Source organism: Pseudopipra pipra, chromosome 2 (assembly GCF_036250125.1).
Source record: "Pseudopipra pipra isolate bDixPip1 chromosome 2, bDixPip1.hap1, whole genome shotgun sequence".
NCBI lineage: Eukaryota > Metazoa > Chordata > Aves > Passeriformes > Pipridae > Pseudopipra > Pseudopipra pipra.
The window spans coordinates 58,230,364-58,243,911 of record NC_087550.1 but is presented as its reverse complement, the minus strand read 5'-3'; positions in this window follow the sequence as shown (position 1 = coordinate 58,243,911).

The window sequence follows — 13,548 nt, the reverse complement described above, 5'->3', positions numbered from 1 at the left end:
TCTTAATTGAAACTAATTCCAGTGGTACTTTAATGTTGAACAGCACATGCTCAGGACATAATTTCTTGTGCAGGATTTCCCCATGAATATAAAACACTCTCTTTTAAAGTAGTTAAGAGATTAATACTCATTAAGGATTAGTGGATTTCAGTCTTCATCTTTTATAATAATTTTTTCAGTTAGTTGAGTGTCAAGACCCCTGAATATTAAGCTGTCTTTCAAAAAATGATACTGTGCTTCAGAAAAGATTATTTTTGACTATTCCATCCTCCTCCAGAGAACCATGCAATCATACTAGTTCATCTCTTTTCAGAGATGACAAGTATTTGAAAATCTGTATAATAGTGCCAGGCTTTTTATTATTGATACTGTAACAAGTGTAAAGTTTATAGTCTGAGAAAGACAATTTCAATCTAGCATTGCCATGCAAGTGCTGTGCTGCAATAATGATTTCATATGCAAAATAAGCTTATCTTGATTTACTGCATTTACTTCTTTTGCCCACTTTGCCACCCGTAACATCTTGTTGTAAACCTCAAGTGAAATTTCTATTAAATTTTGAAATTATTGTTTTGTGCAGGAACTAAGAGAAATGGAACCTTATTCTTCATATCTTCTGGAGCTCCAGATGAAGAAGCATTGTTTGTCATCCAGCATAGTTTGCTGTATATGACACTGACAACTACATTCTACCTAGATGAAATTGTTTTTAACCCATACTTTGGTACATTAAAGTACAATTCTTACATCAGAAAATTTCTAGTCTTTAATTTAAGCCTTCAAGGTTTGGAGAATCATCTCTTCCATTTCTGATTTGATCTCAGTGTTAATTGATTAAAAATCTTTTTATGTCCCTTGTGAAGTTGCCTGTCTTTAACTTCCAACTATTAGTCCCTGCTGTGTGTTCTTTTCCTCAACTAAAAGTGCTTTTTCTATCCAGAATTGTCTAACCTTGGAGGAAATAAAATTTTAAAAAGTTATCCTTTCCCCCAAATTGTGTACAATGTGGGCAGTTAGTCCTCAGGCCTGATGCTTTCACTATACAAATGCACTCACATTGGACTGCATTGCTCACTAACATAGATGCAGACCATACCATCCAGGCTCCCTGTAGAGAGGAAGGAACCTCTAAGACTAACTCAGAACGTTGTTTGGCTTAATCACCCTTTGATTTTGTTGAAAGTACCTAATTGAACTATATGAACTTAAACTGGGGCATAACCAGGACGTAAGCTTTTTAATCTCTTTAGTATGTATAAAATAGAATTAATCCATTTTTTCATACAGCGTATGACATTTTTAACATATAGTAGCCTGACAAATTCTTCAGAAACATCTTAATAATGGAATCAGAGCAATTGTGTTTTCCCGTGACAACACGCTGATTGTCAGTTTTACTACCTACACTAATCTCCAGTGTTCATACTAATATGAACACCATCTCAGAGTCCTGCTTCTATTTTTGTCTAATTTTTTTGTCATGCTAATGAGCTTACTCTTATAGATGTGTCACTCTTTCTAAACAGTAGAACAGTACTAACATTCTGCTAGAATTTATCTCATATTCAAATATTAATATCTTATGATCGCATGAACCCACTTCTGAATTGAGGATAAAATGAAAATTTTTTGGTGTTTGCTGTTTAGTATTGTTTATACAAAGATGTTATTTAACTATTCCTTTGAAACATGAACTATTTCATTATCCCCAAGTGAGTTATCTAACCCTGTCTATATCTCTAACTTTTTTATCCTATGCAAAGTAAGAATTCTGAACATTTCTCCATTTTTTGCATAGCTGTTAACAGATTGTCTCTTCTGACTAGTAAAAGATTTACAGATTTGTCAGGATTTTTTCTCTGGAACATTTATTCTAAATGTGTTACAACATATTAATAAGTAACCATTGTCTTCATAGCTTATTCTATTAGTCAAAGACTTGACATTTTTGAGTAATTCAAACTGCTATTTTCAGTCTTATTGTTAAGGTTAAGAAAATAATGCTAATTTTTCAGATTTTTAAGTTTTCCTCTGTAGGCTTTATGAACTGTTATTTACTGATGATTGCAAAACATATTGTGTAACCAGCACAGCTCTCTTTAAATACAGTAATTCTATCAAGTGCCAACAATAAAGCAGTTACTATGTTCTCCCCCACTGCTGTCTGTTTATGGCTTCACAAAACACTTGTAATACATAGCATCAAATATCAGTTCAGCAGTATGGACTTCCATCTGACACCTAAGAAATTCACAAAAGGCATAGACCATCCAGGAACAGGTAGTTTTCCACAGAAAGCACAAAAATTAAACAAACAAACAAAACCATAGAGAAAACATCAGCAAACTAAAGCAAATATACAAATACAGATATACACATATTTTCATATAGGTATATTTGTGCATTTGTCTGCATGTGTGTACACATACATCATGTTCTTCATAGTCAAATAGACATAATATAGTTAAATAGTTTGATACCTCCATGCTATGTTCTTTTGTGAACCACTACATATTTTATTCTGAGTGGATGAGTGATCTATATGAAGTAGTCTGGTTTTGAAGTACCTTGGTTCTGTATTTTTTGGCACTAAACTTTTTTCTGCCAAAATCAACTAATTTCTAAAATGATCATCACATCTGAGCATGTACTCTAACTTCCACATTCATTTTTGTCATAGCTTTTAGCAGTTAATGGTTATTTTAAGCTTCATAGCCTGGCATTACTCATCTGAACCTTAAAGAAACTACAGGTTGTATCTATGCATATTTCCACTAATTTAAAATTAATTTGCCAAAGGAGCATATCGCTCAGTAGTAGTATACAAGGCTGTGCATGCAGTATCTGGTGCATAAAAATCCTTTCATAAGTTTCAGTGGGATGTTCATATCTCAGGTGCCTCAAAGGTCTCAAATTCCTCAAGGTATATTAGACAACTCTCCTTGCCAGTCACCAGTCACTGAGAGATTCTTTCTCTGTTCTCCAGTATGATACTAGCTCTCAAGGCTGCCCTTGCAACTGGAACTTGTAACCCATCATACTTAAATACTATAAATAATAATTTGGAGCTTCTTGACACCTATTAAGGTCTCCTAACATGCTAATGCTTGGCTAAGGGTATTCTTGAGGTAAAGGCATCTGTTTAACTGATTGTTCATAATTAATCTGCATCCTTAGGCAGATGAAGAGGCAAAAAGCAAATAAAAATATTCACATACAGCATCCAAATTTGAAGCAAATTGACAAAGCAGCTACATAATTTCTTTATTAAAAAAAATTTAAAAAAATAACAGAAAAAGAAAAAAATATCTTTGTCTATTTATAGTGTAATTAATTTTTTTCCAGATCATTTTCTTTTGTGAGTATTCTATGCCTCAGATTCCACTACAAAGATAGCAACGGTTTGCTGCTACATATTACATTTAGAGCTAATATTTTTTTCCCCAGGATAATTCATCATCTTTCCTTAAACTTGTTTACATCCCCCCCCGCCCCCCATACCTATTGTTTCATCCCACCGCTTATTTAACAATAATATACTAATTAAATTAATTTTTTCTTCAAAATATAAATTGATAATTTCATTTCTTTGGAGATGCAAATACTGCTTTTCAAAACCATCTGTACTTGACTGGTCAATTAGCTCCATGACTAAAGGATAAATTAGATAGGCAGTTTGTAATTTTCAGAATGAATTGTTTCTGTATAGTGAAGCATAGAATAATTTTGGTTGGGAACGACCTTTAGAAATTATGTAATCCAATCACTTGCTCAAAGCAGAACTAGTCTCATAGTTAGGTCATATTGCTCAAGGCCTTGTCAAAGCATGTTTTAAAAATCTCTAAGTTCCGAGACTGGACAGCCTCTGTGGGCAGCTTGTTCCAATGTTTAGTTACTCTCACCAAAAAATATTTCTTCCCTCATACTTAGTAGGAGTTGTCCTTGCTGCAGCTTGTGTTTGTTGCATCTAATCCTTTCACCATGCACTGTTGGGAAGAATCTTTCTCTGCCTTCTGTGAAACTGACACTCTCAGAAGGCTGAAGACAGAAATTAAAATTTTCCCTTAGCCTTCTAGTCTCTGTGCTAATCAGACCAAGTTCTTCTAGCCTTGAGCATTACCTGCTCCAGCCAATTACCCATCCTGATCACTCTCCATGGGACTAATTCCAGTTTTCTGGTGCCTTTCTTGTAAGGAGGACAGTTCTCCAGATTCAAGCTCACAGGCGGCAAGTATGGCAGCAGCGGCAGCACCACCATTTCACCTTTCTTTTAGGAATACTGTGCCTGTCCTAACCTGCAATTTACCTGCCTTGAAAACTAAATGATCATCACATATTGCCATAAAAGTCCCTCCTTCACATTAATATTAATAGGAAAAAGGCAATAAAACTTGCGATTGTGAAGTTTTAAAAATTTTGGGGATAGATAACCCCATCTCTTTTGTCTTCCTCTTCTCACTGAATGCAAATAAGCCAAGTAGCCTGACCTATAAACTGCCACACATAATGAGGGTAATCACCCTGAGTCATGTAACTCAGGCTGAATGTCATCTTGAGGTCAGGAGAAAAATTTTTCATATCTTACTATTCTTATTAATCAATTAAGAATTATAAATAATTTAAACCTGAAAGTAAAGGTGGGATGTGGAGCCATTCAGGAGAGAGAGCAGGACCAGACAATTTTTGTGTGTGTCAGAATCTTCATGTGGGTAGAAGTGTGAGCCAGACTTTGGGCAGAGAGAAAGTATCAAGGAAGACAGAGATAGCAGAAAACCAAAATGAGAGGTTACACGTGGTAAAACTAAGAAGCAGAGCTATTGAGAAACAAGTTTAAGGAAAGAGCATGGAAATGAGATTGACTTGTATAAAATACGGACACATATGGTCAGGATAGAAAAAAACTAAAAGACAAATAATCAAAGCGAATGACAGCTTCTAGCAAGCCTCGCAAGTGTACCCATGTTCTGCTGCTTTATATCTGCAAAATCTCAGATCTTGAAACAATGTATCTAAAGGACACAAGAATTGCAACCAGTATCCTGATATTAAAAAATGGTTTTATTGTGATAACTCTGCAAGATGAGCTTGTCAAACTACCTTTTTCCATATGCATGAATATTGCAATATGTCTCCAAACTCAAAATTTGAGGTTATTGTGCAGATACTCAGGACAGAATGTTTGATGGAAGGGGGAAGGGAAAAAAACCCAACTACTAATGGATCAGGATTTTGGAATAGAATAATTCTCATTAAGAGCATCAAATCTCCAAAATGAGGTGGCCATCCATTAGCTGGTAACAGTTGAAGTCAATGTTGCAAGGGTCCTTGCAATGATATCTCTAGTTGAGCTGGGAGAAAATCTTTAAAACCACTGTTTTACTCAGTTCCCAGATGACCATCCCAACACAAGGAACATTTACTTCTATCGTTCTCATGGTTTTATATCTTATTAGATATGAAATGTCTCTTAATATCTTAGTGACATTCTGAATGGCCTTTTCTACTATTTTTACTGATCTATTGCAAAAGTTATATCTGTGCACAATTTGGTCAGCTCTGCAACAGGAATCAGCTAGGTAAGCCTTTTGGATGCTTTGCTCAGGATGTTCATCCACAAATATAGGCATAAAAATGTGCACCAGGGAGCTATTGAACTGTCTAAAATTCCCACCCAGAAGTTTCCTGTAATGTTTAAAAAAATGTTTAATTGTGAAGATTCAGTGAAATACTTTGAAGTCTTTTATCTGAAGCTATTATCTCAAGATAGTTGTACCTTCTGTGTAGATAACTGGCTGGGGAGTTGCTGGATCACATAGAGAATTAATAACTAAAGTGTACTGCATGTGCACATGGTTCCAGCCCTGATACCATGTTACTTTGAGATTCTAACTAAAGAATGAACCTGGTTTTTGTCCTTATAACTTAGTTATCACTTAAGTCCTGTGACAGTTTTCACAGTCTCATATGGGGTTGGTATATGTTTAAGTTAAGTGGAAGAATTGGGTAGATTTTGTTTTGTTGGGCTTCTCTTTGTTTATAGACATATTAGCAATAATCTGTTTTGTCAGGTATATTTTTTTCTTTTTTTTTTTTTTTTTTTTTTTTTTTTAAGAGAGATATATCTGTGAAATACCATTTCCATGAAGCACAGTAACTGTACTTCAGAACGGAAATTATTTTGGATATGAGTTTGTTTCCTCATAAATTTGAGATTTTTATGGGGGAAATGATTCTGGTTAGCTTTAGTTATAATATACAACACAAGATCTAACATGCATTTGTTAATAAGAAAATTTGCAGTTTATATTTGCATAAAGCCCTACTCTGGCAGGCTACTAATCTTCTGCAGCTTCTGAAAAGAATTTACAGAATTCTTTTTCATTTAAGTACTTAAAATAAAGATTTGTGCAGTTTAAGAAACATCAGAAGTCTATGGGAAATTAGTGTATTTCTTGAATAAAATCTATTTTATAATGTAATTTTACAAATGTTCTTCTTTATATTTTTCTGGCCTTGAAGTAATGATTAGACCTACCTGAAAAAATTTCTGCTTAAATAATTTTTTTATCCTAGAAAGATTTTGTTATAACATAATATTTTTATTAAAAATACCTGTTTTCTTTAGGATTATTCTAGTTTATATAGAAGAAACAAATTTCGTAAGGGAAGATATTGACATTTGGAAAAATGTAATTGGAGATCATACCCCAGTGTCTTCCACAGACAGGGATCCTCAACCAAACTGGTTTTTGTCTTGCACAGCCATCCAAATATCCCATGATGCATTATTTCCATCACAAAGACATGACACTGTGATATAGATTCAGAGACACAGTTCAAACTATATGAGAAAAGGTAGTCTGAGGAATATCAACTGAAATTAATAGGACACAATTTCTGAATTCTACTGTGATGTCCTTATTTTCCCCACACACACACTCTTGACATATTCCAAATATTCCTTTAGGAAACAGTCATATTTTCAGACCAAACCTAGCCCTGATGTACAACACAAGTCCAACTAAGTCAATTACATATTGAAGAGTCATGCCATCTTTAAAAGGAATCATAAATTCCACCTTATGATAATTTTATTATCCCCAGCCTATTACTAATGTATTCATGATCACAGCTCTTTAAATGATTTTACAACTGGCTTACTCATCAACTTCTAACACAGTCTTGCCTAAAAACAACAGCATTTTTAAAATATTTACCTAATGTCCTAATGAGGACTTCAATTCTAAGCTCTGTTTGCAGCAAATATGTAATCATCAGTTCCAAAGATAGATGTGAAAATAAGAGAGTTGTTAAATACCTTATTAAAATGATGGCATTTGCAAATTTTTTTTTTGACAAAGAAACACAGTTGCATAAAGGTGGCAGTCTAAAAAAGTATAAAAGTGAAATAACTTTTGCATGTCAATAATCACAGAATCGTAGAACAGTTTGGGTTGGAAGGGACCTTGACGATCATCTAGTTCCAACCCTGCTGCTGTGGGCAGGGACATCTTCAGCTAGTCCAGGTTGCTCAGAGCCCCATCCAACCTGGCCTTGATACTTCCTGGAATGGGGTATCCACAATTTTCTTGGGCAACCTGTTCCAGTGTCTCACCATCCTAATAGGAAAGAATTGTTTCCTAATATCTAATTGTCATGGTTTGAGAACTTCAAAAATCTAATTCCCTATTTTCAAACCCCCTTCCACATCTCAACCTAGTATAAGATGTGTGTTTTCCAGACAATCACACAAGACTTAAAGTTGGGAAAGGGAATATATTACAATGACTGTACACATAAATATTATAATACATTACACACACGATCTCAACTATCTCTACTATGATACAAGTATTTACAATGGATCAGATCTCTTCTCCCCTCCAAATAAAAGTCCAGGAGGGAAGAAGGAAACATCCCTTCTTCAGAGCAACAATATCTCTAAGGCAGCAGGTCTCTCTGTCTCTAGGCAGCAGCTGTAACTGGATTGTTCTAGTTGGATCTCTTTTCAATACACACAAGGGGGTCTCCAACCCCCTTGGCCTGTCCTCTCCGAACAAGGGTCTTCAAGACACAAAGGGTCTCCTTTCACCCCTCTTGGCTCTCCTTCGACTCCAAGCAAAGGTCTCACCTGTGGACTGCCAGCAGGGACAAAACTCGCTTTACCAAAGACATATCATGAAGTGCAGGGGCATCTTCGTGAAAGTCCCTTTCTCAGGGGGGTTCACCCCTGAGTCAGAACATCTTGGGCAGCTTTCAGTTGGAAGCCTTTGCCTCAAGAGTTCCACCAGAGCTCCTGTGCTCTGTCTCAGGCTGCCAGGCTTGTCAGCAGCAGCAAGGGGGGCCAAGGTCAACCCCCCCGCATTCCTTCTCCATCCCAGTCCAGCTTCAGGACACTTTTGAGCTTCTCAGCTCCTCTCTCTCCGGTGCTGCATCACTTCAAGACTCCTCTCCTTAATAGGAGCCCATCTCCCTCCTTTCTCGGAGGTCTCAGGGGGGTATGGGGTTTTATTCCAGTTCTTACCCCAACTTCCTCTCACTCTGCTGCTCTCTCGGCTTTCTGAGACAACTCGGTGTCTTCTTTATTCAGCTGCATGCTGTTTTGCTGCTTCTACAGTTGAGTTTCTATCTGTTGGCTTTTAGCCACAGTCTCTGGACGCTGCATCTGCCACTACTCTGTCTCTGCTCACTCACAGCAGAGAAAACATTTTTTAGCTTTGAGCCACAGGTACTTAGTCCAGCATTATGCTGTTCCAAGTCCCTGCAGCCTCCCCCTAACCAGGGGCTGGGGGGCCCCAGAGGCCCCAAGAGACTCCGAGCCCCTTGCCTTGAGGTGTCAGAACATGGCTACCACTTCTACAACCAAACAACAACTAACTTTCTCTTCCGTTTGCTTGTGGTATGTTTATATTTCACAGAAGCGCTCATTGGATAAAACTTCCAAACTTCCAGGGTCACCACCCCATGGGCTTTACCATTTTATAACTGCAGGGGGAAAACTGTTTCCCCCTACCACAACTCTCCACTCCCCACTTGATCTCCAGCATGGCCAATTCCCGTAGGTATTGGATGCCTTCTTCCACAGTCTTCCACCTTCTTGAGGGACTCCTTAAATGGGTATTTCACTCTCACCGCGTGGAGGATTTGGAGCCAAAGACTGGACGCCATTTTCTCCCTTCCCATTTCTTGCTCTATCACAGGGTCTCGAGCAATGGATCCCAATTGTCGTGCTTCATCACCTTCAATTACCTGACTATCAGCTCCCTTGTCCCAGCATCGCACCAGCCAGGTGAGGACTTCTTCACCAGGCAAGCACATATAATCTCTCTGTAAATCTTGAAGCTCTCTTGTGGTCAGTAATTGTGTAATTTTGCTTTCTCGCATTATTAACCTACTCTGTTTTAGTTTGAACCCGTTCCCCCTTGTCCTGTTACTACACAAATTTATAAATAGTCTTGCCTCATCTTTCCTATAAGTTCCCTTCAGGTACTCAAAGGCCACAATCAAGTAACACTGAGGCTGTGTCTTTTTCAGTCTAAACACTCCCAGTTCTCTCAGCCTTTACTCATAGGAGAGTTGCTCCATCTCTCTGATCAACTTGGCCCTCCCTTGGACTCACTCCAAAAGGTTAATGTCTTTTCTGTGCTAGGGACACCAGAGCTGAATGCAGTACTCCAGGTGGGGTCTCACCACAATGGAATAGAGGGGCAGAATCACCTCTGTTGACTACTGGCAAGGCTGGTTTTGATGCAAGATCTATTCCAGATAATGGAATATTAAAATTACATCTATAAAACACTGTATTTAAAGCACAATACAAAGTATCTATTTTTGATCACACTATAATAAGTTAGATAGCCTCTAACTTTTTGTGATAACATTCACAAATATATTTCATATGTACAGTTCTTAGATGCATATTTTGTGTATGCAAAATATGTTACACATAGGTAGAATTCACACTATGTGAATTTGTCATTCATAAATTTCATTAGGTTGAAAAATATTTTTTTAATGAACAAGTATAAGAGTTACATCTTTTAAAAGGGTAAAAATAGCTCACTATCTGGAGCTTTTTTTTTTTTTTAATGTACAAAACAAATAAAACAAAAATGTGTAGTTACCTTGTGTCCTGGTTTTACCCAGAACAGGGCTGATTTTTTGCAGTCACCAGGAGGAGGTGTGGCTAGGGCCTGGATGTTTTTCTATACCACCTCATGACATTTCTGGGGGCGGGGCAGAAGGGTTCCTTCTGGTGACAAGGGGTTCCTTCCAGTCAAGAAAATGTGGTGGATGGAGCAGTATCTGTTTATTGTCGGGATCTTTCTGTGTAAATAATTTCTTTTTATTTGCCTTTTTTGCTAATATTATTATTGTAACTGTTCATTTTCTTATCTCAGTACTGTTTCCAGTAAATTGTGCTTATCTCAATCTGTGATATTTGCCTTTTGTGCCTCCAACTGGAGGAGGGGGAAGGGGAAGCAGTGCATATTAATCTCAGACATGTTTTAGAAAGAAGCTGGTTCTGTGAATTGCTGCTTTTTGAAATCTATGTGATGATTTCAAATACAAGTGGAAGTAATGATGCAGTTCAGATGAAAACATGGAAATAATATAAAATATCTTAAAAATTGAAGCCAGAGGATGAATAACTGGACGAGTAGGCAAAATTCACCTTTGGAAGTGTATAAGCACCAAAACCACTGAGGAGGGAGCTCTGTATGATGTCAAAGTGAAGACTTGAGAAGGTAAAGAAAGCCAGAGCAGAACCACTACCAGTGACAGATCAAGGTCTTGATTCATTGCATATGGCCCAAAACGTAGGCCATATTTTCATTGACTGTCATTGCCACCTAGGGAGAGATTAAATTGCTGGAACATATGGTCATTTCAGGTGCAGGTCTCTTATGTAGAAATGTGTGCATGGTTATTGAATTCTGAGCAGAAATTATTAAAAATGAAAGAAGCCAAATATAACAGCTTATGTGCTGGATGTGATAGCTACACTGGCTCCCCACCAGATACCTTACCAATGAGAAATTAAAGTATTTCAGTATTGGTTTGTCAAAGTAGTGAAGGCGTAGTATGGTGCATAAAGCAAAAAGATGACAGTAATCAAGGTTCACCAGTTTTAATTAAAGTGAGAAATAAACAAATATCCAGTTGAAAATGGGCATACTTTGGAAAGCAAAGGGAGCAATTTGTCAAACCAACAAGACTGAAAACAATGAAAGGACCTATAGAAAAATCTTGAATGTTTTTAACGGGAAGATGTTAAAAATTATCTAGTACTTTTTAACTCTGACAGTGTTTAAAAGGCAATCCCTCACATCAGTTTTCTGAAAGAACACTTCAAACATGAGGTCAGACACCAGAAGAGAACCACAGAAGCAGAAGTACCAGTAAGGAAATTTTGGATTGTGTTTTTGACTAAAAATAAATTATCCCTATGTATTCCTTGGTAGGTACTTTGAAATGGAATAAATTGTGAATTTATGTTGCAAATTTACCTGATGTGAGGACATTAAAAATTTCATTATTGAAACTTGTGGGAATTTCATTATTTTTATGCTGTCTGGAAAATGTATAATTAGACATCCGAGAGATGCAAAGATTTTTAGAAAGTTGCATTGGTAAAGAGGTAGAGAAAAACTGGAAAATACTCTCACTTGCTTAGGAAGCTAACCTTCCTAGAGATGAAGTCAGAACAGAAAATAGAGTAATGAAGTAAGAAAGGCAAAATTTCTACTACTAAATATTGCTAATTAAATTTAAAAAAAAACAAACCAGCTTGTTTTCTTCAGACATAAAATAAAAACTCAGGAAGGAAAGAGGAAGTAGTTACAATCTCTTGTGAAACCTGGAATATGAAAACATAAATTTATTTTAACTTAAAAACTGAACCTATAATTTACTTCCTTTTCTACTAAGGATTATAATAAATAAACAAAACCAAGGAAAATAAAAATGAAGACATATATATAGAATTCTATCGGTCCAAACAGAGATAAATGGAAAGAAGAATTCAAAAAGAATTGGACAAACTCTTTCGCACAACTGTGAAGTTACTGGAGAATCCCACTTCAGCTGAGATAAAAATTTCAGTAAATTTGCCAAGCCTCAAGTGATTCGAGTGAATAAGCAAAAGCATTGTTCTAAAAGATGAACCAGAAAGTGACCCCACAACTGTTAGTCTGAGTCCAGTAATATGTGTAGCATCTCTGCTGGGCCTTGACTGATAGCAGCAAGCCTCATGTCCAATTACTAAAAATCCAGCTCAAGTCCTGTAACAGAAACTTGAGGAAATTAAATTAAGCTGACTGGTTACTTAAAGAACTATATTTTTCCATTTGAAAATAGAGAATCAATGGCTTAAAAAATAGTTGTTCTGTCTCTTCTCATTGAAAGAAGAAAAGGAAAATAAAGTATAACAGACAATAGGATAGTACATACTAAACCAATCTACAAGCTACTTCACTTGTTTAGTATTTGGACAAGGTGTTGGCTCCTAAATAACAAATGAGAAGAAGCAGACATGACACAAGTATTAAACATTCATATATTTTCAAATCCTTCCTTTCTTCAACTAATAAGAAGTATTTGGGGGAGGGTGGGGGTATATTCAGATAGGAAAACAAAACTAAAAAGATTTAATTCAGTTCAGATTGACTTAAATATTTGATGGACAATATTTTCCAGCTTTACTCTGAAAGCACAGAATTATATTGTTCTGTGCATTGTGTTCTTTGTGCTTTACTCTACCGACCCTTTTGTGAATACTTGCTATAGTCTGAAGTCAGGCATTCACTAAGAGATTGAAAAGCACTTGTGAAAAGTTTGTATAAGTGAGCAATTTCACATTATACATTATTCTGTAAAAACAGGAATATCAAATCAATGTTTGCTGTCTTAACAATCAGTCTTTGTTAAAAAATCTTAGAAATTGATTTGCAAGTTGAAAATTCTTTAGCTCAAATCTTGCCTAGGTGCCAACATTTCCAACCACTGGAAGCAACCTTAATTGTCATTTTCTAACTCTTTAATGCTTTGACTTTGTATTTGTTGATAACAAAGTAGAAACGCAGAAATTGCATTGTGTGGTATTAGATCAACAACTTCATTTTTAATCAGCAGGATAAGAAATCTTATACCTCTTATTAACTGGATATAATAAATAGTATAGGAGTATCTTAGTTCATACCAATGTTGTGAATATTTGCTTGCTATGTCTACTTTGCTGAAAGAGGTGCAGGGACAATAACTTGCTTCCAAACCAAGCAGCACAGAACAATTCCCATCCTTGCTTAGATCACATTCCCTTTAGTCGACTTATTTTAGACAGAACTCTCTGGAGCCATCAGAACATAAGGTGAGTAGTACAATCACAGTGAGACCCTGAATGATCAGGAAGCCAGTTTTTTGACACAAACTGGTCGTCTTCCATTTAGCTGTATAGTTTGAACCATTAAATAGGAGCCTGTTTTGCTCTGGGCTTTCCATGAGGTCACAACTTCCTTCTGGGCACATCCATCTTCTCTGACGAGGGGT